Here is a 27,850-nt window from a genome sequence, read left to right as displayed (position 1 = left end):
GTCTTTAGTTGTATTCAAGCCAGGTTCTGGCAACTGAGATTTCACATATCTGATCCAAGAACTCTGAAAGTTCCCAGCTAAATGACTGAAGACACAGTCATAGGTAAATATTTCCAGAGGTACTGTGTGCTCTAGGCTAGTTTGAACTCCCCAATCCTGTCTGAATCCTTATCGGCTCTCAAAATTCGGTTATATATCTTTCTGCCCCTATATCAACTGACTTTGAATTAAATGAACTCTTTTTCAAAAATGAGCAATATAGTATGGGCACGAGCAGGACGACTCCCACTAACACTGCAGTGTTAGTGGAGGTACAGTATTTGGGGGTACATACAGAAATAGTCTAAAGAATTCAAATCAACACAAAAAGATGCTTTAGTTAAAGAAACTGAATACATGTTATTCAACTTTACACAGATGCAATTGTAGTGTAACTTTTAATATCTTTTTATGGAGAAAGTCCACCAAGTGCCCACAGAGGTCATAATTTGGCCCTGGATACTACCACTTTAATTTGCATCACATCGTGGTTAGAAGGAAGCCTTTCAAATTCCAATGCAGGTTCCCACTAGTTATGAGCAGGTGAGTAAGGTGGAAGCTGTCTAGGTATTCTGTATTCTTGTGGCCATCCCAAATCCTAGTAGAGAAATGCCACTGTTAATACCCACAATGTTGAGGCTTGAAGGGGTTTGAGCACACAAAGGACTACAAGATTCATACTGTTCTCTGATTTGGTTGAAGTAATTCCTGCTATATCATTCTCATTCAAATATCATCATCCTGTTTTGATTAATACGGAGACAAAATCCTCTACGACTTTGAGGATTCATTAAAACAATGCAGAAACTCCTTTTGCCTTCTTAAAACATTTTTAAAGGATTTAGACTTAAATAAATTTTGATGATCAGTAATATTGTTGATTCATACTTTTTATTTATGAGTCACCAACCATGTATTCCTCATGTCTATAACTCCAGCTTTTACATAGCCCAGTACCGGCAAACACTAGGTGCATAATACATGTTAGATTAATATGTGGCTCATATCTTATTTGGAAATGATATTTTGTTGCTGGACTAATTTTCTCTTCGCTAATGTCCTGCCTTAGAAGTGTCATCTCTGACCTAGACCATGATCTCCTGGGGCATGTTAGGGTGGTAGCTGGCTGCTCCTTCCCTCACGCCCCTGTTTCCATCACCCAAACACTTTCTCTCTCAGGGCTCTGCTCTTCTCTCTCTTTCATCAGAAGGTCTTGAATGGTCCCCAGCTCTCCTGGAAGCAGCAGGATCCCGGCTCCTCCGGGCTTTCCCAACCAGTCCCCCCCTACACACACCCCTCGCCTCCAGCTCCCCAGCCTTCTGTCACCCCGCACCGCCCACAACCACGCCCTCCCCGTGGGCGAGATCACCTGTCCCTCCTCTGCCGCCGCCTCCTTGGGTACCCTTTCGCCCCCCTCCTGCTCCCCTTCCTCCGCCACCTCCCCCAAGCCCTCCCCTTCCCCGCCTCCTCCCACCCCTTGGTGTATATAGTAAAGGCCAAGCGCTGCACGCAGACACACACTCGCCGGGACACAGGCACACACGCACACGCACAACCGGCAGCGGCAGCGGCAGCGGCGGCAGCGACAGGGGCTTGGTGACAGTGGCAGCGGAGGCTCCCACCGCTGTGCACCCCCTCCAGGCGGCCGGCGGCGAGGCGGCCAAGAGAGTTCCCACACCGACGACCACCCCGTGGCTTCCTGGAGGCGGCGGCCCCGATCTCGAGGTAGCGGCCGCGGCGTCCCGGTGCGGGCTGGGGTCACCCCTGCTCTTCCCAGGCAGACCTGCCACCGGGACGCAGGGGGCAAGCTGGGCTGGGTGCGCCTGGCGGAGCCCGGCGCCCGGGGAGGGGCCTGCCTGCTCCCGGGGGCAGGACAGCGCCCGGAGGCCGGGGCCAGCGGGGAGGGCCGGGCGGGGGCGGGGACGCGGGCCGAGGCCACCACTTGTGCTGCACGCCTAGGCCCGGCTCCCGCTAGCCGGCGCCACGCACTGGCCGGCCCGGCCGGGGACAGTCGGGAAGGCAGCGCCGGTGGTGGGGCGGGGGCCTCCCGAAGTGGGTTTCAGGCCGCCACCCGCTCTGGCACTGGGCACAGAGGGCGGCGCGCGACGCACTCCTGCCAGGGCACCGCACCGGGCTTGTCTCGGTATCTGCCATTCTGCCCCAGCCAGGAAAACCCGGCGCCTTCCAGGCCCTTCGAAAGATGGATTCTGTTGACGTATCTGGCGGCCCTGGCGAGCCGGGTGGAAAGTTGGGTTTTGCCAGATCGTGCTGGGATCCTCTTTGTGCCGCTCAGCTAGTCCCGCATCCCGCTGGAGCAGGGTGAGTGCGCGTCAGCGCCCCGGGAGCCCCGGTGCCCCCCAATGCCCAGACCCAGGGTGGCCGCACCAGCTCCGGCTTTCTGCCATGTTAGGCACCAAGCAGCGTTGTCGCTGCCTTTTGCCTTTTTTTTTTTTTTTTCCCAATGCGTGCATTTCAGTGGCGCCTTTTGCTGCGGAGGGAGTTATTGCCTCTCTGCGCGTTAGCTCTTTTTTTTTTTTTTTCGGGGCTCGGGTTGTGCTCTGTGTGTTTGCTTGTTTGCCATTTAAAGCCCTACTATTGTTCAGGATAAGCTCCGCCTGGGTGGGGAAACGGCATCCCATCACAGTTGTTGGCGAGGGGTCGAAATGTTGCCAAACAGCTGCTGCTTTGTGTTTCCCTATCCGAAGTCAGCGGAGTAGGCTTGGGGCACGACGGATGGGTGGAGAGACAGATAGGGCATGAAGGAAGACGGTGGCTTTGGGAAGAGCGAATTGTCACCCGCCCCATGGCACTCAGTCAGCTTCCCCTCTGACTGCCAAACTTTTATGAATATTCCTCTTGTGGAGGAGAGAAGTCGGACGAATTTAGCCCATTTTTTAAAGGAGGCAGCCCAGCTTTAACAATGGTTTGGGAACTTAATCAATGAGAAAGAGAGGGGAGGAGGAGAAGGCGCTGATACCATATCGGGGATGTGGCTGCTTCTTGCCGAGTCAGGTAGAGGAGAAGTGGGGAGGCTGGGCAGGGCGCAGCGTTTGGGGGCCGCGTTCCTACAACTATTGGTAGCTTTTACCTGTACCCGCCGGTACCACCCACCCCTATGCCCTCAACCTTCTGGGCTGCCCCGGACCTGGCAATGGGCTTGAGAGGCAGGCGGCTTGCGGCAGCGAGAGGGCCAGCCTCCCTCATCTGGCGTTTTTAAGGATATGTAAATATTTTGCTGAGGATAAGTGACATCAACAGAATGATATTCCGCAGAGCCCGGGTGTGCAGCGATGATAAATAGATACAGCCAAACAAAGTTTTGATAACCGCGTATTCTCCTGGCTCACTCTGTTTCGTTTGGTCTTTGTTTTTGTTGGTTTAGCATTATCTCGTATCCTCTGGTGTGATCCCTTTATTTAGCCAATTTTGGGAGGTTCTCTTTAGAACACAGAGAAAAGCAGCCAGCAGGGAGAAAACAGTTCGTAGGCTTTTCTGCATCAGGCAAGATTTTTCGTGGCTTTCCCAGGGTCTCTTTCCCACCGTCTTCTAGATATCTTTCCTTGTCTCCTTTTTAATCCTCGCAATTGTGTGCTGGTAGACCAAGGGACTTCAGCTAACTTCGACAACGTGTTGTGGTAGAGCCTTTGTTATAGTAGTGTACCAGGGGGACAGCAGAGAGGCTAGTGGGCAGGGAGCCCCTCCCCAGGGTGGCACTATGCACCCACTCCCTGCTTTTTGTTCATATTTTCTTGCAGAAGCAAGGATGGGCCCAAAGGCACAGATTCATAAGCCATAAGCCTGACTGCATCAGAGTTCCTCTGGCCCTTCGGAGCTCAAGGAAGTTACTCGCCAGTTACAGCCCCACCAGCTCCCCACAGATACACTGTATTCTGCCAATGGCTATACCCTTCTCAGCCTGACAGATGCCCACTGAATGCATACTCAAGGTGGCCCTGGCACTTTGAGCCATCAGTTTGAAACTTGTGGGGCAGGGAGGCACTGGTTGTTTTGGCACCAACTCAGAGGATCGTTCAGGCCTACCTAAGGGGGCTCCTTTATTATTCAAAGAATCCAGGACCACCTGCAGAGAGATTTGGTCCAGGAAAACCTGCTCATCCCTAGAACAAATGAGAAAGCTGTTTCCCAGGTGGTGCCAGTTGCTTGCTTGAGAGCAGGTTGATGGGCACTTAGGCAAGAAGTATAAAACCAACTACAAAATCTTTTATACAGAAAACAGAGCAGAAATAACAAGACAAGACAAAACAAAGCAAAACAAAAAGCAACCAACCAACCAACCAACAAAAAGCCGGTAGGTTTGGAAATGTGTGAGCTGGTGTGGCCTGGGGAGCTTCAACGCCAGAAGCCAGAGGATTCTAGCTCTAGTGACCCCGGGACTGGGGAGAGTACTGGTCTCCCAAATCCTTTGAGCCGGAATGGAGCTATTCTGTATGTGCAGACAGCCACACACATGGCGTGCTCTGAAGCTACAGGAAGAAAATAGCAAGTGTCTGTTCTCTGGCTCCTCCCCAATCCTTAGATTAGTGGGGAGGAGGGAAGTGGAGGGAAATAAATTGGAAAGGAAGCTAACATTTGTTCTTGCCCTGTCTGCCAGGCACAGAATATGTGGCAAACCTTCTCAGTGACTCTGTGACCCCAGTGAAGCATTATTTAACAGATAATTCTCAGAGAAATTGTCGGTCCTGATCTGATTCCAGACTTTGGTGGTTATGATTTAAAACACAATATTTCTCTCTGCCCCTGATCAAAGCCCCTTATTTATCTCTCCCAAAGGCCAGAGTCCTCAACCCATACCTCCTTTATAAAATATAGCACCTAATTAGTGTGTGTGTGTGTGTGTGTGTGTGTGTGTGTGTGTGTGTGTGTGTGGCGGGGGAGAACCTACCAGTGGACCTGTGCTGCACACATATGTGCCAAGTAGATCCAAACCAGTTCCTGACTGCTTCACATGGTGCCCTTTCATTTAAGAACCCCCAAACCTATTGTTACTAGATAAATGAAAGTTGAGTGACTAAATGATGGAGTCAATGGAGTGAACAGTGGTGGAGAGGGAGCCATAAATCATTGTCAATGGAGATGGAGCAGAAGAAATCCAGAGGTCTGTATGTTTGATGTGGACTCATAGCTTTTAGTGTCATGCCCCAGTTTGAACCCCATTCTCACAAGCCCAGGTTTAATCCTTACAAACACCTATGTGAGACTGTGAAGCCAGAACAATTAATTGCATTATGCAGATAAGAGAACTGGGATGACCAAGGTCCATGGTGGGACCAAATGGTAGGTGAGGGAGTTTTGATTCTTTACTACCTCTCAAACACTAAATAAATATGAGGAGGGGATTTACTATGCAAATCTGTAAACCTCCTTCCAATCATATGATAGCCTTTAGACCCTAGCAATTCCAGAGCCACCAAAGAGCCAATATTTGAATTCGTAAACGAGGGGCTTCTGACTGCCACACCTCTGATTGGAATATGAGGAGGACCTCAGAGAACGAGGCTTTCTATGAGGGTAAAGATGGCTAATTGCCCTTTCCCCTGCACAAAAGCTTGTGTGGGCTTCTGAATTCAGCTTGATTTGGGGATCTGGGTGACATCCTTGCTGTAGAGTTGGAAGCTCTTTGTCTTTGGAGAATGCCTCTGATTGCCACTTCTCCCTCCCACCTGAGCATCTGCCTGGGTGCCCATCGTCTCTCTCATTCTTTCTGCACTCATGACCTTCTCCTTTGTGACTCACAATGTTTGATGAGCCTCTTGAGTCTACCGCTCCTCTGTCCTCTGATGGCAGCTGGGGAGAAGGGCATTTGGGCAGCCACATTAGTACTTTTGGATTTCACACATGACTCCTCTTCTCTGTCTTGCCAAGAACACACAAAACACACACGAATGCACAGGCACAGACACAGGCACATGTAATTTGATCATGTTTCTGTATCTGATTCACCAAATTAGATTGCTAACCGGCAATTGCTATTGGAAGATGTACTTGGTTTTGGGGATTTTTCTTCGAAGCCTCTGCCTTGAATAAACCAGAGTAGGTAAGATGGAGGTAGTTCAACCAGCAGCTGCCTAGAGCAATGGTGGTGGTACTTTCTGGTTTCCTCACAGCTATGGAGCAGCCTCTGCAATGTGGGCATGATCTGTTTTAGCCAGTTTGGGCTATAAGCATTTTAGTAATGAAAATTTGTCAGTTCCAGAGACTGAGAAATCCAGAATCAATTTGCTATCAAACTCACTGTCTGGTGAGGGTCTTTTAAAATTCATAGAAGTGACTTCTCATTGTGCTCTCCCATGACAGAAGGCAAAAGTGAATTCTCTAGATGTTTCTTTCTGTCTCTGTCTGTCTTCCTCTCTTCTCTCTGGTGCTAGGGACTGAATCAGGGCCTTGTGCATGTTAGGAAAGTGCTCTCTCACTGATTCCCTTGCCTGCCCTCTGGGGTCTCTTTTTATAAAGGCAATAGTCCCTTTGATGAGGGTTCTGCTCTCATGATCTAATCATTTTTGGAGGCCCCCACCCCTTAATCCAATCACCTTGGGGATTAAGATTTTGACATAGGAGTTTCTGGGGAGGGGACACATACAAACCTTCAGATCATGCATCTTTTCTGTGCATTTCTTAAATGCCCATTTTAATCTCTCCTAGGCTTCTAGAACACCCCAATCTTCATAGTTTCCATTTCTATTGTTATCATCAGCTTTAACAATTCCATACTTATGAGAATTTGGGAGCACACCCTTTTTACACCTGTCACTCCCCTTCCCATGGCCTTTTAGCCTTTCAGCTCAGCACTAATAGGAATTCTTAATGGTCATGGAAACATTCTATATGAGTACTGTACAATACAAAAGCCATTGGTACACATAGCTATGGAGTGCTTGAAAGGCAGCTTGTCCCAAACAAGGTATGCTATAATACATGTACTGGATTTCTAAGACTACAAAAAAGAATCTAAAATAGCTCATAAATCATTTGAAATTATACTGTGATGTCATGGTGAAATGATATTTTGGATATATTGGTTAAATGATATAAAATTAATATTGCTTATTTATTTTATTTTTAATGTGATTACTAGTACAATGTACATTGCTTATCTCTTTCTATCAGACAGCAGTGCTCTGGAGCACACTGCCCACCAATTTTGTGATGCCATAGCGCCGCAAACGCGCTGGGGAGCGGGGAGCTAAATACCTGTCTCCACGGCAGACGGGAGGCCTTGTGCTGACACGGTAGGCACAGTGGCTGACATTAGACGATTGTCATTTTCAGTAACTAAGGTTCCATTTAGAGAGTTCTCCAGCAGGCATGCCTGTGAGCCTGCTCTGAGAAGTGTGGGCTGCAAAAGCCTAATGCAGAAATCAAGGCAGGGTGGGGGACTAACGGCTAGGCTAGCTTGAACAAAATGGCCTCTTCTCTTTCTTTTGGTCTCACTTCTCCAGAGCACCCAGCCTATGCTCTCAATTGAAAGAGTTATCTCCTGCCCACACCACTGATTTTTTTCCCCACCTGCCCTAGTAACAGCTGAAAGGACTATCTTTCTCAGGGATTTGTGCTTGAAGAATAATGTGCCAAGTGGGTATCCTCATGCTGAAAATGGGTTATTTGGGAGCTGGGGCCATCCTTAAAGAAGAAAAGAAGACCCACACTCAGTCATCTTTTGACAGCTTCATACAGGCAACAACAAAGACATCCAGTTTCTATAAGGAACACAGAATTATTTGAAAGAAACACAATATTGAACACTCCAATAGTCCCACAGATAAGGCTACCTGAGGAAAGAAACCCCCAGGAATGGGAGAAGGATTTCAGCTGGCACTGTGGGGTCATCTCAGCCACACATTCCTGGGCCCTTCCCTGGGTGCTAGGCAAGGCATGAATAGATGGGAGAGGGATGGAATAATGAACTTGGGACTGTGGTGATTTATAGGTCAGGCGCCTGTGGCTCTGGCTCCTGAGGGCGCTGCCCCCACAGGGAACCCTTGGCTGACCTCCTCAGGCTCCTCGGAAGGAGCTGGTTTTGTTTCCCATGGCAGAAGCAGACTGTTTACTGGAGCACAGGAAGAATCCGACATTCTGGCGAAAAATAATTCATTAACAGCCAGGGTATTACCAGTTCCCTGGAAAAGCTCCTCCAGCTGCACTAGAGCAACTGTTCTTTTTCAGCAACAGAGCAAGCCTTGCTGGCAGCCAAGACTGGGTGTGTTGAGGCGTTTTTTTTGTTGTTGTTGATATTATTTTTGTCCTTGTACGTATGGCCACTTTTGCCTTCTAATTCAGAGAAAGAAGCAGAGGCCTGGAAGAGCCCAAACGATGTATCTGTCAGCCCACCTGTCTTTCACAATTCAACCCTGCAAATCTAAGCTGACTTGAAGAGCATGGTCTATTCCCCCTAGTCATCCCCCATCCCCCAAGCTGGGGGCACTGCAGATCCACATAGAATGTTCGAGAACTAAAGGAATCCCAGCACCTGCTTTTCCAATCCTTTGAAAGAAAATTGGCTGAAATGTCCTCCTCCAAACTTCCAACCACCACACACACCAGGCAGAACTTCCTGTCTTGGTTCTGTGGAATTCTTTGGCTACTATATATTGGTACAGTGGGGCCAAAGCATGTTATTCATCATCCCAATTGTGAGGGCATTTGGACAGCCAAACAAGCATAACCGAGAGAATGAGCTGCATGCTTTGGTCACTAAAGAATGATTGAATCTATAGGAATAAAATGAAGTGATTCCAGAAGCTTATAATGATCTGGAAAAATTGGTTTTTAAAAAAGGGTTTTGTCTATTTTTTTTTTTTGATGTTTCATGCTCAGAAGGGTGTTCCCAGCTAGCAAAAAAGAAAAAGAAAAGGGAAAGAATGTCATTTCCTTGTTTTAGTTCTTTTAAAAGAAAGAACCCTAATTGCAGTTTAAGTGAGACACAATATATTGATTTTGGTTTTGTATGGAACATAACTAGACAATCATTTTATTTTATGAGATATTAATTTCCATCCGTTTAGACTGGTGAAATATGCACTTTAAATGCCCATCGTGGTGGTATTTCTTTACTGTTCCAATACACTGGCTGAGAATCTTTTTCATGTATGCGGAAAAACAGCACATATGTTCTTAGTCAACACATATATAAACTAACCTTAGATTTTTGAAGAAAGTAAATTTTTCCCCTTTTGTTGACTGCCATGATTATATGTGTTAAAAGCTAAGTATCTTTAGCTTTATCTGGAGCAGTTTCTCCTTCTTTGGCCCTATTGACATTTGGGGCAAGCCGGTCTTTGTTGTGGGAGACTGTTCTGTGTACTGTAGGATGTTCAGAAATCTTCCTGACATCTATTCACCAGAGACCAGTAGCATCACCCCTTCCTCTATCCTGAACCTTGCCAAATGGCCCATTTGTGACAAAATCACCACAGTTGAGAACCACTGGTCTAGAGCAAAATTTAATAAGTAATTTGTGGTTTTCAGAAAATTCAATTTGAAATAATCAAAGACACAATGTCCCTCCTCTGAATCTTATATATACAGTTCAATGGGGGTGGGGTGGGGTGATTAATTAGCAGTTGGAAGTGGGTCATGTGCTTCATTTAATTGTGCAAGTATCTATACAATTTCTAACTACTAGGGTGGGTTTAAAAAAAAAGAACTTTTAAAGGCAGGCAATTGAATAACTCGTAGGTAATTGGAGGGCATGTTGTGGGAACTTGCAGCTTTTTCTGCCTAAGAGAACAGGCTTATTCTCCCTAATTATTTTTCATACACACCTGATTCCAGGTATGACATCAAAGCCACTAGACATTTTCTTCAACTGCCACTCCTTCCACTGTTATTTTTTCCTGTAGCAGCTTAAGTCAGAGCCCTGTAGTGGACTTAGGAGCACTCTGCTCCACCACCACATTTCAGACTGCGACATGCCTTCTGGCCACCACTACATTGTGTGTTTTCTAGTGCTCTTGAGAACAAGAACCAGAGGTGCAAAGGTGGCACAGTGGCCACATTGCTGGACCTTCACACTGAGGTGGCCCCTTGACCCTCCCATGTTTATTTCTGTGCGGGAACGCCTCTGTTTGAGAAACTCCTCCAGGAAAAAGATGCCAGCAGAGGTCCTTTGGGTAGCAGGAAGACATGACAAATTATCACCAAGACAAACCCCGAGCCACAACTTTTTTTTTTTTGATAGTCCCATAAAAGCCTAGAAATAGAAATAGTTCCAGAAAGGTATTGTGGGGGAAATCCATATCCTGCCCATATGTAGAAAGCAAAAGACAGAGAGGTGGATCCTTGTATATACAAGGAAAATGTTCCCAGCTCACCCTGGCCATACCAGTCTCTCAGAGTGGAAAGATTGTACAGGTATACTAGCAGAGGGGCAGGTGTTCAGAAAGGAAATCAGTGGAAGATGGTGAATTTTGTAGCCACTCCAATCAGGCTGATCTTTTCCACAGAGTATCTGTGGTATTCATAGTGTCACATAGAGAAGGACTCCCTGGCAGGCTTAGCCAGTGTGGGAGGATGGCAAGGTGAGCATTTACTGACTTGCCAAGGTAGCAGGCCACCTTCCTTGGTGAGTTCCAGCCTCTATTAAAGAGTGTCTTGAGTCCTCCCTATTGTTGGAAAGGGAAAAGCAATAAGCTGGCAGTGATCCACAATGTGCTCGACCCAGGCGGATAAATAATTGATTTGCAGCAGGAGACACTTGGTCATACTGAGCTGCCAGCACTTGCAGATCAGGATTTGGGTGATGGTTGCAACACTGGGAGAGGAAGCAGGATCATAAATCTGGGCTTTGGAGGCTGGTGGCATGGTGCAGAGGCCACTGGGGCCACTGGTGTGTGCTCCAGAAGCAAACAGACAGGTCTGAGTGGTATGTTGTTCCTCAAAATAATGGCAATGGAAATGGCTGTGAAAAACATTTAGACCCTTGTCATAAAAATGCAAACAGTCCTCCTGCTATAGGAAAAGGCTAAATAAACTCTATTGCAGCTGTATTAAGTAGAAACAGATTTGAAAATAGCGGGTTTTTTTTTTCTTTTTCTGAGACACTTATTTATAGCAGGTTGGGCAAAGGCTGCCACTATCTTTTGTGACTCTGGAAGAGTGTTTTCCAGATGGTCCTTGATGTTTTTCTCTTTATTAAGCTTAGCTGAACATGCCTCACTTGGGAAGGGTCATAGAAATCGGTGTTATTATTTTTTTTCATATCACAGAAGCCATTGATTGGCTAACAAATCAATGGATGGGAATGGGCTGAACCTGCACTGATGTATTTCCTTTTGCATTTTATAAATGAGACAAATGTCAAGGAAAGCTCAAAGTGTGGGTGCTCTGTTAACTATTTATAGCAGGGCTTTGAAGACCATACAGGGCTATTTTTCCTATTAATTTGCATTTATTTTTTCTAATACAATGCTCTCCTCTGCTAAAACTCAGCAACATTACTGTTTCCTCTTCAACAGCTCATCACAGAAATGCATGGCTACATTTCAGATTGAGCAATTAGCTCTGGCTGCAATTTCCCTTCATGAAAAAACAAACCTCACTAACCCTTCACACTGAATATGAAATTACTGAATGTGAAAATAACAGTGTGAGATCATTTGTCCTAAGATCTTTTGTGGCTCATAACTTGATTTTTTTTTTGATTTGAAGAAGAGAAAGAGGATTCTTTTCTGCCCTTCCAGATAGGATACACCCACTCCAGGACTTCCAGCTTGGTGTACACTCTTAGTAGCTAAGTAGATGGACCTGAGGTCAGCAGAGCTGTCCATTTTTCTTAGTGTTAAAAATCTCTTTAAGATGGATCAAGATAGCCAATTACATTTCGTTTTTAACATCTTTATTAAACAAAATCAAAAGTTGTTTTTTAAGTCTTCTGTCATCTATTTTTGTGTGTATGTGTACCTGTGTGTACCAGTGTGAGGTGTGCTCCCATGTGTGCATCTGCGTGTGCGTGTGCGCGTGTGGGTGCGTGTGTGTGTGTGTGTGTGTGTGTGTGTGTGTGTGTGTGTGTGTTGTTATTGTCTTATTGTCTCTGTGTGTGTATGTGGAGGCCAGAAGACAACCTAGGCTGTTATTCCTTAGGTACCGTCCACCTTGACTTTTGAGATGTACTCTCTCATTGACTTGAGCTAACCAAGCAAGCAGGCTAGCTGGACAGTGAGCCTTCGGAATCCCCCAGTCTTTGCCTCTCCAGCACTGGGATTCCACATGCACTCCACCATGCTCTGCTTTTTTAGTCTGTGGCTTCTGGGGATCCCACTGAGGTCCTTGTGTACAGGCACTTTACTGACTGAGCTCTCTCTTCAGCCTGTATACTGCATTTTAAACAGATGTGTTTTATGTTTAGTTTTTATGTATGTGTATATATATGTAAGTGAATGTGCCCATGGAAGCCAGAGGCATCAGATCCCCCTGGATCTGGTGTTACAGGCCTTGTGAGCTTCCCACTGTAGGGGCTAGCAACCAAGTTCTGTTCCTCTGCAAGATCAGTACACTCACTCTCTTCACCCCTGAGCCATCTCTTCAGCCCCCATCCTCCTTAGAAAAACATGTTGTTCATCTACAATATTAAGAAGTCTGGGATTCTCCCCAGGAGACAGTATATCAGTAAAGGTAGCCTTTGTTAAACTTCCTGAACTGTGAAGGAAAAACAAAACAAAATAAAACATGAGCAAGGGTCCTGGGGCTGCTACTGCAAGTCCATTACTCAACTCTCCTGATCTCTGACCCATAGAGAGCTGGTTCTTCCTAAAACCCATATGAAAGATGGACTTACTTCTTTAGATGAATATGAGGGCATTACACACTGACATCTGGGCATGCAGCTTTCACCCTTATCTTTGGTTTCTAAATGCCAGCATTGCCGCCTGTTCCCATTGACTTAAATGTCCTTCACCTTCTCTTCAGCTCTGCCCACCACCGCTCTGAATACAAACTTCAAAAGTATGCCCCCTGGCCTGGCCTGGCCTCTGCCCTGCTCTGACTGATTTGTGCTTAACTGCTGTTCCATGGGCCTGTGCCAGCTTCCTTTTGCTAAAGGGCTTCTCAGGTAGCGTCTTCCCAGCTGAAGAATATGTTCCTGGTGAGTTAAAATAAAACCTCACACTTGAAGCTCTCTGTTCATTTTCCTAACCCCTTCTCCTCATAGATTTCCTGACTGGCCTGCACTGAGGGGTCCTGATAGGTTGTCTCTAGGTTTGGAAAACTGTTCTGGGATGGGTTCTATTTAGCATATATGCAAGCCAGGGTGGTAAGAATTAACCAGAAGGCCTCAATATTTCTTGAGCATATTCCTAGGTAGGAAAAACCCCTGAAGTCTAGTGTCATTATGTTAGCTGTTCCAGCCATTGTGGGGTTTAGTGACAAAGAAAGACAGAAAGGTTGACAGACAGAGAGAGAGGTTGGGAGAGGGAGAGGGAGAGAGGGAGAAAGAGAGAGAGGAAGAGGAGGGAGAGGAGGAAGAAGAGGAGGAAACAACAAGTGAGGGAAGGAAAAAGAGAAGGCCCTCACCCCCTCACCAAATGAGGTTTTCTGCCTTCAAGAATGACTAATTCCAAATCTCTCATTCCTCTGGGTCAGGATGCCACCTCTTGGGCCTGCTAGCAAGAAGTAGACACTGCTTCAGCGTGGCACTCTTGCTTTGTCCTATCTGAAATTTGTGATAGAAGCAGTGAATCTACCCTTAGTAGTGTAGATGATCCACCAGAAAATCCCAAGAGCAGCAACACTCCCTGCCATCCACCAAATTCCTGTTATAGTTTGGACAGTGGTACCAAGTGATTTCCATGTGAAGTGAATATTTGAAGCCCCATTTCACAGAGAAGCGCTCGGAGTTCAGAGAAGATTAGGAATTGGCACAAGATCATACTGCCCATAGACAGTAGAGCTTGGATCTTAGACATCCGTGCAATAGAACTCTTTTCAGTGATGGAACGATGCTGCATTGATCATTCTAGTAGCTGTCACCCATGAGCACTAGAAAGGTGGCTAACGTGCCCCTGGCCTGACGTGTTAATTCTCCTCTCCTCATGGGGCTAGGAGCAACTGCACTGGATGGAGCAATACCGGAAGGCACTGATCCTGGGCCCTACTCTTCCTCTCTGTTCTCTGTTTTATGTACCATGTTGAGTCTTCCTCCCCCCCGCCCTCATCCAGCGCAGTCCATCCTTTCCTGGGAGCCCAGTGTACTCCAGTGTGCATTAGAATCACCCCCACCCCCACCCATGCTGCAGATGGCAGTAGCCCCTGGCTTAGAGCAGCTGAGAGAAACTTCCTTCCTGCTGTTGTGCTAGGGAGCTGACCGACCCCGCTTCTAGTCCCACCTTTGTTTGGGTAGCAGCCGAATTTGGTGACTCCCTCTGACAACTGTTCTAGAAAATACTGGCTTTACTGTGAGCAGCTTGGGGACGGGGTGTTGTGGAAAGCCAGGCACAGGATGAAGGAAGAGGCAAGGTCTCTAGGAATGGCCTGAGCACCCTGGTGAGTCAGGGCACACCCTGCCAGAGTGACCCATTTGCTGTCCCATCTGCTGCTGTCTGTGATCAAATGGGGACAGAATACTTAGCTAGGAAAGAAGATGAGGGAAGCCAGTAAGACAGATAAGGAAACTAGGTTTTCCTCCCTTCCCCCTTAGTCCCCCCCCACTAATGACAGTCTGTCCATTTGGGAGGGCAAAAGCTTGCAAGCCCTGGGGCTAAAAAGCCGGATGTGGCCTTGTTGACTCTTGATCAACAGCATTTTGAACAGTACCAGTTTGAACAATATTGAGGCTTCTCTTGGTTGTTTTTTTTTTTTTTTAATGACAGGTGGAAAGACACTGCTACAGTTTCTTATAAAAGGAAGTGCTAAGGGCATTTTCCTTGGGAATATGGAAGCAATGTGGAATTCTCTTCTCTTTTCTAAGTATGCACAAATCTGTTCTTTTTTTCCCCCAAGAGAATCTATGCCTGCTTGCTTCCCTCTGTGTCTTGCCCTCTGTTTTCTTCTTTCTTTTTGGATTTTGGTTTTTGTGTTTTGAGAGCAGAACTCATGTGTCATTCCTGTGGCTTGGTCTCATACCAACATTCATTCTCTTGAGCCAGGCAGCACTTCCTAAAGCCCATTTGACTCCTAATCTCGGACAGCTTAGCTTTTCCTGGCTCCTGCCAGTGTGCCCATAGCATCTAGAGGCAGAAAGCAAGTTCTCGGGGCCTCCTTTCCTCTGTCATAGGGTGTCTGTCCCCATTAATTGGTGGCAAAATGTGAAAGTCATGTGCTTTTGAGGACTTTCCCCTTCCTACCATTTAATTCTGTACTACCTGCTCCTAAATGAGATCAGCCAGTGCAGACGCCTTTAAATCCCAGAGCCTGGCCCTCTGGAACCTTTGCCACTGTCACTCACTGAGCTGAGCCCACCTTCCTTTAGTGAACTCCCTCTGCTTTCAGCTCCCTCACGGGATGTGGAGCACAAAGCTCTTCACCTTCCATCCACAGGAGACATTGCTGTGCTTACTTCTAATGCACTGCTTGCCTCTTTCTTTCTATGGAAGACCATGCTCAATGCTCTACCCTGTCATTTATCACTTCCCAACATTCAGAAGCTGGAGGTGAGAGACTGCACATCCTCTAAATCCAAGATAAATTGAAAGAACCTGACCAGAATTACTTGTTAGAAATATATATTTTCCTTTGTGGATAAGTAAACCAAGGTGGCCAAAGGTAGGTACAGAGCCGTGCAAAGAAAAGGTGGCCAGGCCCAGATCATAATGGTTCTTGTTGATCAAGTGTTGATCAAGAACTTGGACTTCATCCTTAGCAGTTTTACAGATGCCAATGACACTGTGTAACTTATGTCTTTGATCTTTCTCCTGGTGGGGAATGGACCAGGGTGAAAGCTGGGGAAGGTGTGTGTGTGTGTGTGTGTGTGTGTGTGTGTGTGTGTGTGTGTGTGTAACAAACAGACCCCATTTCTGTGATCCAAGAAGGGAGACAAGAAATAATGGAAGCAAAATAATGACCCAGGTTGCTGGGGTGAGGTTTGAATCCAGAACAAAATTTAATAGGCTAACTCTGGGACTTGGGAATGGCTGGGAGCTAGAAGAAACTCACGACATCCTGGTTTCTATCCGGTAGGCCCTTTGGTGGGTTAGGGAACTCCTAAGGGAGAGAGTGGGTGTCTGTACAACACCTCTTTCCCTTTACAGTCAGGAGTAATGGAAGCCTAGTCTTAGGTTATTGGTCATAAAATCTTGCAGTGACCCATGTCACTATCTGAGACCCTAATTCTGAATAAAATATGATAAAAACAAATGAACAGGTCAGAAGAGTCTTTTAAAACTCCTCAGGGTCATAATCAAATTGGACAGACAGGGACATAACCAAGAATACCTCTCATTAGCAGCCTTAAATAGACTTTACAAATACATACGTTTTTTTCAGTAGGCCAGCCTCTTTAAAAGCTCTGGCATGCCAATGTTCTTGCTGGTTCAGGCTTTGACCAGGCCCAGCGAGTAAGAGGGAGTTGGCTGGTGGCCTACCACTAGCGTGACTGGCCATCTGTCCTATTTTTTTTCCCTGATTGAGAAAGGTTCCTAGGATATGAGATTTTCAGTTTCAAAACCCAGACAGTCCCAGCAAACCAGGATGAGTGTCTCATCCCCCATCCCTTTCCAAGGGAAGCATTGCAACATGGACAGCTGAACTGGGTGGGGCCCGAGGAATGGAGACAGTTCAGTCTGGGGATTTGGCATAGGGATGCCACCACAAAGCAGAAAGGGAGCTTGGGAATAGGAAAGGCAGGAACATATCCCAAGCCCTTTCACATATCTTCTTGCTTCCAGATGAAATGCTTCTCTTGGAATAGGAGCCTAAAAACTCCATTCTGCTTCCCCAGACACTAGATTCCTTGTTACCCTGCCCTTCTGAGGCCTTGTTGATACATTTCAGGTGAATGTCAGGTTTAGTGAACAAACCCTTTGGATCCTGCCAGAGTCTAGGACTTGCAGATCTTTCATGGACACGGGACTATTTTAAACTGGGTCCTGGGTGATAAAAACAGTTTCTTTATATAGTATGCTTCTATATCTTTGAAATCGTGCTTAGAAAAGACTTCTTTTTGTAGGAGCACCAAAAAGCTGGCTCATCATCAGCATTCAGCCATTCAGCTCTTTATTTCTAAAGTGACTGTAGCTCTCCATTATTCATAACTCTTCTGAAACCAAATTACAATTTTGAACTCTTCAAAAGTTTCCCCTTTCCACCCCCATCACAACTATGTCTTTTGCAAAATGAACCTCAGAAAACACATTGTAGATGGTGGGGTGAGGAGAACACTTGAAATAAGAAGCTAATGAAAGGGATTTTTCTTCCCTTTGAGGCCTGGTATAAGCCTTCAACTACATTCAGCATTCAGGGGAAAAAGTACTGGAAAAAAAGGAGTTTGAACATTTACTATAAAGAAATAATAATTGTTTGAAAAGATAGATCTATTTAATCAAATTTGAATGCTATACAATATACTCATGTATTGGAGTATCACAAGTATCTTGGTACATTGTGATACTCCAATACATGAGTACAATTTTTTGGGTGAATCAGTTAAACATCAGAAAAAGAAAAGTCAAATTCAAAAATACATCAGAGGGAGGCAACACACTCATCTTAGAACACCAGTTCATTCTTCTTGCAGCATCTGAACCCTCCACAGTAGGAATAAATGGGGCAGTCAGTCCAGGAACAATTCAGTTCAGAGAAATAAGAAAAAAGAGGAAATAGGAAAAGGTGCGGAAAAAGGAATAATGCAATTCCTCTGCCCACAGGCCTCAGACAGCAAAGGGTGACAAAAGCTTCAGTGAGACTTGAGTCTGTGGAAAGACACAATCCTTTAGGGCACTACAATGTCCTAAAATGAGCCTGTGGCTGACAATGAGCCTTTTCATTTATCTGTGTCCTTCCTTCTGAATCACCCTGTGAGGACCAGGCATTAATCAGGGCAAAATTGCCTACAGTATATTCTTCCCTGGGCATAAAAGACACATCGAGTGAAACCTTAAATCACAGCATCAGCATTTTACAAAGGTTTTTTAGTTCACATATAATTTAAGGAGGTCAAAAATTTGAGGTAGTGGGGCAACAAGCTTATGCCTCTGAGTAATGCTTCATTTTGAAAGTATCCGCCATATATATGGGAAAAGCTCTCAAAATGTTCCATCCTGGATTTTTATTTTCAGATTTTGGTCTAAAATCCTGAGAGATACATGCAGAAAAATACCCACGTATTACTAAGTGTACAGCTTGAAGAAGTCCCACCAATAACATACCCGTGTCAGCAGCACCCCAGTGGAGACGAGGGCTGTGCCAGCCCCCAGAATTCCGGCATGCCTTCTTCACCACCCTTGTCAACAGTAGCTGTGGTCTAACAGCTTAGATTAGCTATGTCACACAGGAGAATTCTTTTTGATCGTTTTGTTATGCTGTGTTGTTTTATGTCGGTGTCTCACACCATAGTCCTGGCTTTCCTGGAACTCACTATGTAGGCCAGGCCAGCCTCAGGCTTACTGCAGTTCTGTTCTCTTGCCTTGGTATCTTTGGTGCTAGATTTCCAGGCATGAGCTACCACACTCGGTTGAGAATTTTCAAACTGTAATTTGGGGCATGAGTACTAAAGGAAAGGGAAGTTCTTACAATTTCTTAAAAGAGGTGGAGAGGGAAGACAGTTTGCAATGGTTTATTTTCTGGGGCTGCTCTGAATTAAGGCTATTAAGCTAGACGGTTCCAAATTGGGCTCTTGCTAGTATAGGATTTGGGGGTGACTGGTCTCTAATGCCTGGGATTACAGCCAGGCTATAATCTGGTACAACCTGCTCTTCTCAGCACCTCTATCACAGGCAGCCACCAAGCTTGCTTTATCTGCCTTATCAAAGCTGCTGTCAGATCTTTTAAAGCCACATGACCGGAAGCATTGAGCACAGGACAACAAAATGGCCGATGGTGGCCCAAATGTATTGGCCTTTTCAAAAGCAAGGCCAGACCCAGCTGCTGAAATAGCATATCTGATGTGGACATTTTTCCTCCAACTTCCAAATGAGATTATGATTGATTAATTTCACATCCTCACAGGTCTCGTCATATTTCTCGATGTGCTTTCTGCTCCTTTTCTTTTTTTCTTACTGCAGGAGGCAAACAGCATGGAGGCAGGAATAAAGCAATGGAACATACATCGTAATGTGTCTGGAGCAGCATCAGAAAAGGACTTATTTGTTCTCCTGGGCTGTGGAGTGCCGAGTGATTGAATGCTCGCCAAGCTGTCAGTTTTATGAAACAAATTCCCTAACCTCCTTGGCCCAGAGCTTTGCTCAGTCTGAGATGGAAAAGAAATAACTTTTAATAGAAAACTCATTGCTAAAATCTAAGATAAGATTTCAGAGTTACTTCTCTCCTAAGAATAAAATGAAATATTGAAGCAAGCATTTGATGGCAGAGAAGGGGACAAGCTATTAGGGAACCTTATTTTTTCAGTTCTTGGTTAACACACTGTTAATAAAAATATTTAGACTTTTGTGATGCATAATGCATTTTTATTCCTAGTGAGCTGGCCTGTTTGTATACACAGATGTTTCCTGTGCTCTTTCTATCATAGCTGCTATTTGTTCTAAAACAATATTTCAAGCAGGAAACAGAATCTTATGTTAAGAACTTAGGCCTCTCACAGACTCTGTTGGTCTGAGTAAGGATATTTTCATTTCTAGGTATAATACTTAAGGAAGTGGGATGGGGAATCTCTTTTTACTCAAGAGTGTGGAAAACACTTTAATAAAAAGCAAATGCAAGGAATTTGGTGTATGGAGACACTAGACAGTTCTTCCTTTGCCTTCAAGATTAAACCTGACTGATTCATCCAGGCTAGTCCATTGCTGAAGGGCTGCGTGGCTTTTCTGTCTCCTTTCTCACTTTGTCAAAGCCACTGTGAGTAATGCCTGCCCTTTCATCCAAACCCTCAGTGTGTTCAACTGGGTTTCAGAGTCTTTCCACAGCATTGTCCTCACAGAGCTGCAGCTTCCATTCCAGCACCAAGAACGCTGTGGCAACGCGGCTCACCAGCTCGGTTCCTTTGCTGCTCTGCCGAGGCTGTGGAAGTAAATTAGAATAAAATGCACAGGCGTGTGTGCTAAGGAAGGAAAATGAGGTTTTACACATCAGCACTTCAAAAACAAAGAGGTGGCCCTGTCTTAATTGAAAAATGGCAGAATGCCCTAATGAAAAGCCAGGCTTAGGATTCGGTCCCTCGTATCTCCTCCGGTGGCTACCCTTGTGAGTGAATTCTGAAATGATCAGGCAGTGTGTTCAAATAAGATATCATTAAGTATGACTACACAAGCAGCACATCACCCTGTGTGGCTAGCTTGCCAATGGCTGCCTAAATGCCAGGAGAGGATGGAGCACAAGGAAGTCTCATTTTCTGTTTCTTTGCAGATCTATTCTCTTTAATCTCTCACTAATTCTTTATGATTCTAAGATTAATATATACTTTTTACAAATTAAGTATAGAAAGATGACAGGAGAAGAATATCATTCATAGTCTCACCACCCAAAGATTGTCTCGATCAATATTTTTGCTTTATGTTCTTGGAGTCTTTTCCCCACTCATATATCCTTTGTCTTATCCAGGAGTTTGAAAAGTGTATCCTACAGTTCAAAGTCTCCTTGTAATTAAGTTGATGTACCTTAAAACTCAGCTAACATACATTTTCCTAATCATTAGCATGAAGCGTTATCTGGCCTATTGCCTCTCCTGTGTGACCAAAATATTTAATAAATCTATTCCTCCTCTTCTCTTGCCAACACGTCATTCATTATTGTTGACTGTCAAATCCCTCAGCACCTAGACCAGCGCCTGGCATCTAGCAGTTTCTTAGTAAATACTGGTGAATTACTGAATGGATAACAAGTTTATCCTCACATTACTTTCAGGATGCACACATTGTCTCCTGAGGCCAACCTCTTCTCATCACCCTCTACTACTTCTCCATAGTAGTTAGACTGAGCTGTAGCTGTCCCTTGACAGAGTGAGTCTGCTCCCTCTTATTTTCCATGTCAGAAAGTAGTTGAGGGAGGCAAGGCCCAGTCTTTGGAAGTGGACATATCCAATTCTCAGATTAGTACATAAGGAAACAAGTGTCTTTCTCTGGGCCTCAATGATGCCTTTATACAACAGGCAGTGATGATGCCTGTCTGGCAGGTTGTCTAACAAGTATGCACAAAGCCTGGTTTACAGGGGGGATCCAACATCTGAAGCTACTAGTATTTTGCCTACTTTCTAATGACAGAATAAATAGAGTGTTGGAGACCCTGGAGCATTGTTTTTCTCTCAACATGCCCACTCATTTAATCTAACAAACATATGAAGATTTCTGGTGACTAAATTTGTGTCTCCATGCCAAATAAATCAGAGAAGTAGCAAAGACGGAAAGGCTTTTCTAATAATCTTTTTATTGGCCTTCTGCTGTGATTGCACATGCTTCCTCCACAGCAAGGCATCAGCTGCACTGTACCTATGTATTCCTATAGGTAATTCTCCCACCAGTTAGTCAGTGTACCTCCCATCACGGTGTCCTCAGTCTGGGACCCACAGTGCCCGTTTCTAAAGAACTATTCAGTGCATACTGACTCAATAGGTACAAGAATGAATGAGTGGAATATATCACATTGTACATATCTTTCCCTGATATCAACTACCCATATGGACTTCATGGAATTTCCTAGATGAAATGAAAAAAATAAAACAAAGCAACCAAAGCTTGGAATTATATATTGAGCACTTGACTCTATAATGTAAGCCTCTGACACACAGACACAGAAGTATTGGTTCTGCCAAGTGCTAGCTTAAGGGCAAAATGACACTTCCTCTTTGTTTTGATGATTAAGTCCATGGATTCACTGGCTAGCATATAAAGTTCTTTTGAGGAAGAGGTGGCAACGTGTGTGCAGTACAGTTTCCTGTCTGCACTTTTAGCTTGAGTTATATGCATGCTGGCATCTCTTCACAAAAAATCTGACGAGCTGGCATTTATTTCTGACAGCATCTCAAATCTTGTGAAAGTCAGAGTCAGGGGCTAGCATTGTTTTTTAGGTTCATCTCAGATAGTGGCAGGACAACCTTGATAATAAAGAGAGTCTTTGAGATGTTTTCTTAGAATGCTTCCAGAATAATAATTTTAAAAACATAAAATAGCAGTAAAGGAAATAGCTTAGCTTCCCAGAGCAAAGACCTCCTTATATTATCAGCTTTTCTGAGACTGGCCACAAATAAACACATAGTCAGAGATAGGTTTTCTGCCCTCATATTTTGTACATCTCCCTTGACACCAAGTTAGACTACATTTCCCAGCCTTCCATGTAGTTACATGTATAGCATGTGCCTGAGTTTTGACCAAAGAATGGAAACGGAAATACTATGTGCCCTTCTGGTCCAATCACAATGCATCCTAGGTTTCCTTCCAGGCTCTTTCCTAATCTGGCTGTCAGAGATGGACACAAGTCTCATGGACATCTTGGAAGCTGCTTTCAAAGATGCTAGTGCCTTTTCTACCTAGGGAGTGTCATTTCATGACATAACTGCCTAATGTGCAGCGCTCATCCTGGACCATTACTAAGCGTGAAATTAACTTCCATTAATGAGCCATTACAAGTTGGGATCCTTTTGTAAGAAGGCTTGCCCTATCTTAACTAAGTCCTTATTGGGTTTTGTCTTAAAAATGGCTGTCAGTTTTTAAAGGCAAAGGCCTTGATCAGGAATTGTATGTCTGCATATATCAAGAATTGTTATGGTAATAATAATCCTTTCAGAAATTCTGCAAAGGTACCCTCCCTCATTTTTTAGCTGTAGATACAATTCTAAGTGGGAAAGAGCTAAGTATTGCCCACCACAGTTGGCACATAGAAGTGGAACTGAAGAGGCTCTTTGATGAGATACGTTAACAACGGAGGAAAGGAAAGCACTTTTGTCACATTCCCATGGTGCACAGCTAATAAATAGTGGTGGCTACTGCTGAATCTTCTACCCAGCTTCAGAATAAAGTTGCCCCTGAGAACCAATAATCAAAGATACTTAAAAATGAGTGGGAGCCCTTAGGATAAATGTGTTAGTCTCTTACTACCTTCCTTCCTTCCTCATTTCTTCCATTACTCACTCCTTTCCTCCTTTCCTTCCTTGAGATGGGGGTATCATTTAGCCCAGGCTATCCTCAAACTCACTATGTAACCAAGGCTGACTTTGAACTCCTAATCCTCCTGCCTCCACCTCCCAAGTGATGGTATTGTAGGTGTAGATACAATGCCCAGCTCATTTCTTTCATTCTTTTGAAGGAGAGTCTCAGCAAGTTTTCGAGCCTAGCCTGGAACTGAATGTTCATCCTGCCTTAGCTATCTAAGTACTGAAACTACAGACATGTGCCAGAACCCCTGACATTTATCCTATGTTTTTCTGATTGGCGAAAGTAACATTATTTTGCTTTAAATAATTTTCTTGGACATTTCTATGTCAAGACTAACCAATCTGTGTCATGTTTGCTACGACAGAGTAACACTGTGCACTAACCTGTGATAATCAGTATGTCTTGATTGACATTTAGGTTGTTTCCAATCTTCCTAATGAAAAAGAGCTGTGATGAACGTGTTTGTACATGTATCTTTGGGGTAGATTCCTAAAAGAGAAGTTGTGTGTTCTAGTTTGGTTTCCATTGCTGTGGCAAAACATTCTGACCAAAAGATCTCAGAAGAGGAAAGGGTTTACTTGGCTCACAGATTACAGTCCATCAGTGAGGGCAGCCAAGGTAGCAACGCAGGAAAGGAGCCTTAAGCAGAAACCAATGGAGGGACACTGCTTCCTAACTTGGTCCCCAGAGCTTGCTCAGCTGCTTTTCTTGTACAGCCCCGACGGAACTACCCACAGTAGGCTAGACCCTCCTACACCAATTACCTACTAAGAAAATGTCCTACAGACATGCTCCTGGGCCAGTCTAATCAAGGCAATTCTTCATTTGAGGTCCCCTGTTCCCAGGTTTGTCACGTTGATGATAAAATTAACTGAGACATTGTGGGTATTCTAAGAGACATATTTCACTGTCCTCCATGTGTGGAGCTCTATTTATTCAGAAGAAGCAGATAATCAACAGTTCTGGAAATGGACTCAATGGATTTAGTTCTCCAAATTCCAGTAACTAAGAAATCAGAAGAAAGGGTGTCCGGAGTATCTGAAGGCTGCAGCTGTGCTCCAACCCCATGGCATGGGATAACAGTGAGGAGATACATCCCAAAGGGAGAGAATGACACCTTCCAAATATTGGTTGGATTCTCTACATACTTCTGGCAATCAAGCCACCATTGTCTGGAAGGTCAGGGCTGATCTGGGCACAGGGATATGAAGCAAGGCTTCTACTTGCAAAAGCCTGTAGGATGGAGAGAGGGGGAGGGGAAGACTGTCTAGGCGAGCTGTCACTGCAAGATTCCTGTTAAAGCTGAAGCTGAGGGTTTCAGGACACTTACTCCTCAGAAGAAGGCATAAACCTGATGTGTCCGGACAGATTTTATGGCTAGTAGGTGGCTCCAGGCAGACATTTTATACGTCCAGCTGTGTGTGCTCTGAGATGTCCCTCTCCATGAGAGTTATTCCAGGAGCTACGATGATGGTGATGATAATGATAATAACAGTGGTCATGGTTGCAGGGAGAAGGAGATAATTACCCAGGCAGTGCTGTGACAGCTTAAAGTGGATTACTCTGCTATGCCTGTGTGTGTGTATGTGTGTGTGTGTGTGTGTGTGTGTGCGCGTGTGCGTGTGCATGTGTGTGTGTGTGTGTGTGTGTGTGTGTGTGTGTGTGTGTGTGTGTGTGATGTGCATGGGCTATACATTAGAATGTTCTATGTAGTGTGTATGTAATGTGTGCAGTACTACATGTGTCCATTGAAGGTTTGATGCAGTGGTAGAATGGAGAGTGAGTGTATGTGACATTGTAGGCTAGTGTGGAACACGGGGTAGAATGTCTGTGGATAGAATGGTGTGTGAATGTGTTACAGTTTTAAAGGGGAATAGATTAAATCTCCTGTACCACTTGCATGTCTACCAAATACTTGTTCATTTTGAAGATTTTTCTTCTGCTTTCACTATTGCCTATGGCAAAAATCAAATGAGAACCCTTTTAGCTAGGTTCTTCCTCAGAAGGACAAGATCTAGTGAAGGGCTTAATTTTTCATTGGTAACAGAGAGAGGGAGCCAGAGCATCTCCAGAGTAGCCTGATTTTACCTGATAATTTTTAAAGTTATTATTCCATTGTATTTTCTTATTGATATGTATAAATATAATACAGTGGAGTTTGGTGATAATCTAACCCAGGCCCTTGCACATGCTAGGCAAGTACTCTACTACTTGTTAAGAACTGATGGCTTGTGAGAGCATTTATTTTCTCTCATCTAACCACCTCCAGATCAAAACAGAGTCTAGTTCCAGATGCCCCAAAGCTTTCCTGATACCCACTCTAGCCAAGATCTTGTGAAAGCAAACATTATTCTGACTTCTGTCTCCCTGGATTAGTTTTGTCTCTTCCATATTTTCACATAAGTGGAATCACAATGTATGCAGCCTTATGTAGCTGGCTGTTTTCACTTAGATAATGCATGTGAGATTCATCGTGTTGCTGATAGTGTTCATAGTTTCTTCCTCTTTATTACTGCATAGTGTCTGATTGTATGGGTGTATCACAGTTTGTTTATCCAGTCTCCTGCTGATGGACATCTGGGTGGTTTCCAGTTTGGGGCAATTGGAAGTAAAGCTGCTAGGAATATTCTTGAACATATCTTTTGGTGGCCATATGTAGAGCTGTCTTAATGTTGCCTGTGATAGCATTTGACAAAGATAGAGCTTGCAAAAAGTAACCCCTTGCCAAAAATCAAACAGCAACAACAACAAAACCCCTGAATACCCCAGCCAGCTTAAAAACTGAAGCAGTCGATTGTCTGGGGCCTGTCTTGAAACTGACTGCTTCTCTCCCTTGGGAGACAAGGACATTGTGCAGGAAAAGAGGACAGCCTCTTTGGGATACAGAGCTCTGCTGCAAAACAGACATCATCTCTGAGGGTTTCAATATTTATGGAGCCACTACATACAGTGAATAATTACTCTCTGGGTGTACATTGAGGTCTTTGAAAGAGACACTGGTTGCTTCAGATTCATTGAATTATGACTTGGGTGCTGATGCCAAGATTTGCTTATTGGATTCTGGGTACTCTTGCAGCTCTGCTCCAAGACTTCAGGACTGGCCCCCAAGGAACATTTGATCCATGCAAAGGACAAAGCAAGACCCCTGGTAGCTTATGACCCCAGGAACATCCCTCATCCAACCTTGCAATGGAATTGTAAGCCCCAGCTTCCTACTCCTCAAAGGAGAGGAACCTAGGGTTAATTTCCCGTGGCCTAGAGCATCATTGCCTATAGCAGTTAGCTGCTCATTGGCACATCCTGGCTAGGCTACCTTTCTTTCTTTCTTTCTTTCTTTCTTTCTTTCTTTCTTTCTTTCTTTCTTTCTTTCTTTCTTTCTTTCTTTCTTTCTTTCTTTCTTTCTTTCTTTCTTTCTTTCTTTCTTTTGTAGTTTTTTCCAGACAGGGTTTCTCTGTGTAGCTTTGTGCCTTTCCTGGAACTCACTCTGTAGCCCAGGCTGGCCTTGAACTCACAGAGATCTGCCTGGCTCTGCCTCCCGAGAGCTGGGATTAAAGGCGTGTGCCACCACCACCCAGCCAAGGCTACCTTCCTTTCCTGGCTTGGGTCCCCACTATTCCACAGGCACTTCTTGACAGTCTCATGTACACTAGATACACTTGGATCTTAGTGTCAGCATTTGCTTGGGGGATCCTTCCCAAGTAAGCTACACTCTGTCTCTAGCATGACACATGCATTAATACTGTTTGAGAATTTGGAAAATTCCATAGTATCCTTTGCTTTGGGGTTAAGTCGCCACCAGGTATCTTTGCTGTGGAGAAGTTTGTGATTAGCGGCTGGCCCAGGGGAGGCCCATAATAAATAGTATTTAATTTCCAAGCTGCAATGAAGGGAGACAGGTTTGGTCCCACTGCTCCTTGTCACTGTCACCACCAATAACTGTGCACAATGGATTCGAGACCACAGAAAAGTGTGGGGAAATGGAATCACTTAAGACATGGGGGATTAGGAAGGGATAGTGTGGGGGTTGGGCGTGGGGGTTGCTACTTAGGAGGATTCTAAACCTAACAAAAATGCCTTTATATAAATCACGAAATCAAAGAGAAAGGACAAAAAAATTGTATCTCTTCCATGATAAGCATTTCCTTAGAAAAATAAAGTGAACGCAACCAAATAAATAGTTCCGATTTGTTGAAGGCAGAAATCTTTGTCCCTTCCCTCCCTCCCTCCCTCCTTCCCCTTCCCCTCTTCTTTCCTGACTTCCTGCCTTCTGTCTTTCTCTTGTTTGTTTCTTGAGACAGGTTCTAACATAATCCAGAATGGCCTGTAACTCACTTTATGCTATGTAGCCAAGGCTGGCCTCAAACTCTTTAATATTTCCTTTCTCTACTCCCCGAGTTCTGGGATTACAGGCATGTACTACCATACCCAGCCATAGGACAGAAGACTCTGAAATTATTTGTTTTTGCTTTCATTTTTCCAAAATGCAGCTGTAATGTAGACATGGACATTTTGAGGAGAAAGATCATAATGCACAAAGAAGTTTGTCTGGTTCCTTTAAAATCTTTCCTTGGAGGAGGATTTTTTTTTCACATAATTTAAGAAAGGGA

General features: G+C 44.7%; 1 protein-coding gene across 2 annotated transcripts in view; it reads left to right on the top strand.

The window, feature by feature from the left end:
* Positions 1-1,480: 1,480 nt before the first annotated feature.
* The window catches only part of Rai2 (retinoic acid induced 2), a 64,126-nt gene continuing 37,756 nt past the window's right edge, over positions 1,481-27,850 (top strand). Inside the window, exon 1 of one of the 2 annotated variants that reach the window (XM_052721519.1) lies at positions 1,481-1,764. The gene's annotated coding sequence lies outside the window, so the exon portion shown is untranslated. Of the gene's footprint in view, positions 1,765-1,987; positions 2,359-27,850 lie in introns of those variants that run through there. The other variant, XM_052721526.1, reaches the window with a different exon arrangement.

Source organism: Peromyscus californicus, unplaced genomic scaffold, assembly GCF_007827085.1.
Source record: "Peromyscus californicus insignis strain IS unplaced genomic scaffold, ASM782708v3 Scaffold_10__1_contigs__length_136768540, whole genome shotgun sequence".
Taxonomy (NCBI): domain Eukaryota; kingdom Metazoa; phylum Chordata; class Mammalia; order Rodentia; family Cricetidae; genus Peromyscus; species Peromyscus californicus.
This window is presented reverse-complemented; position numbering and strand designations above follow the sequence as displayed.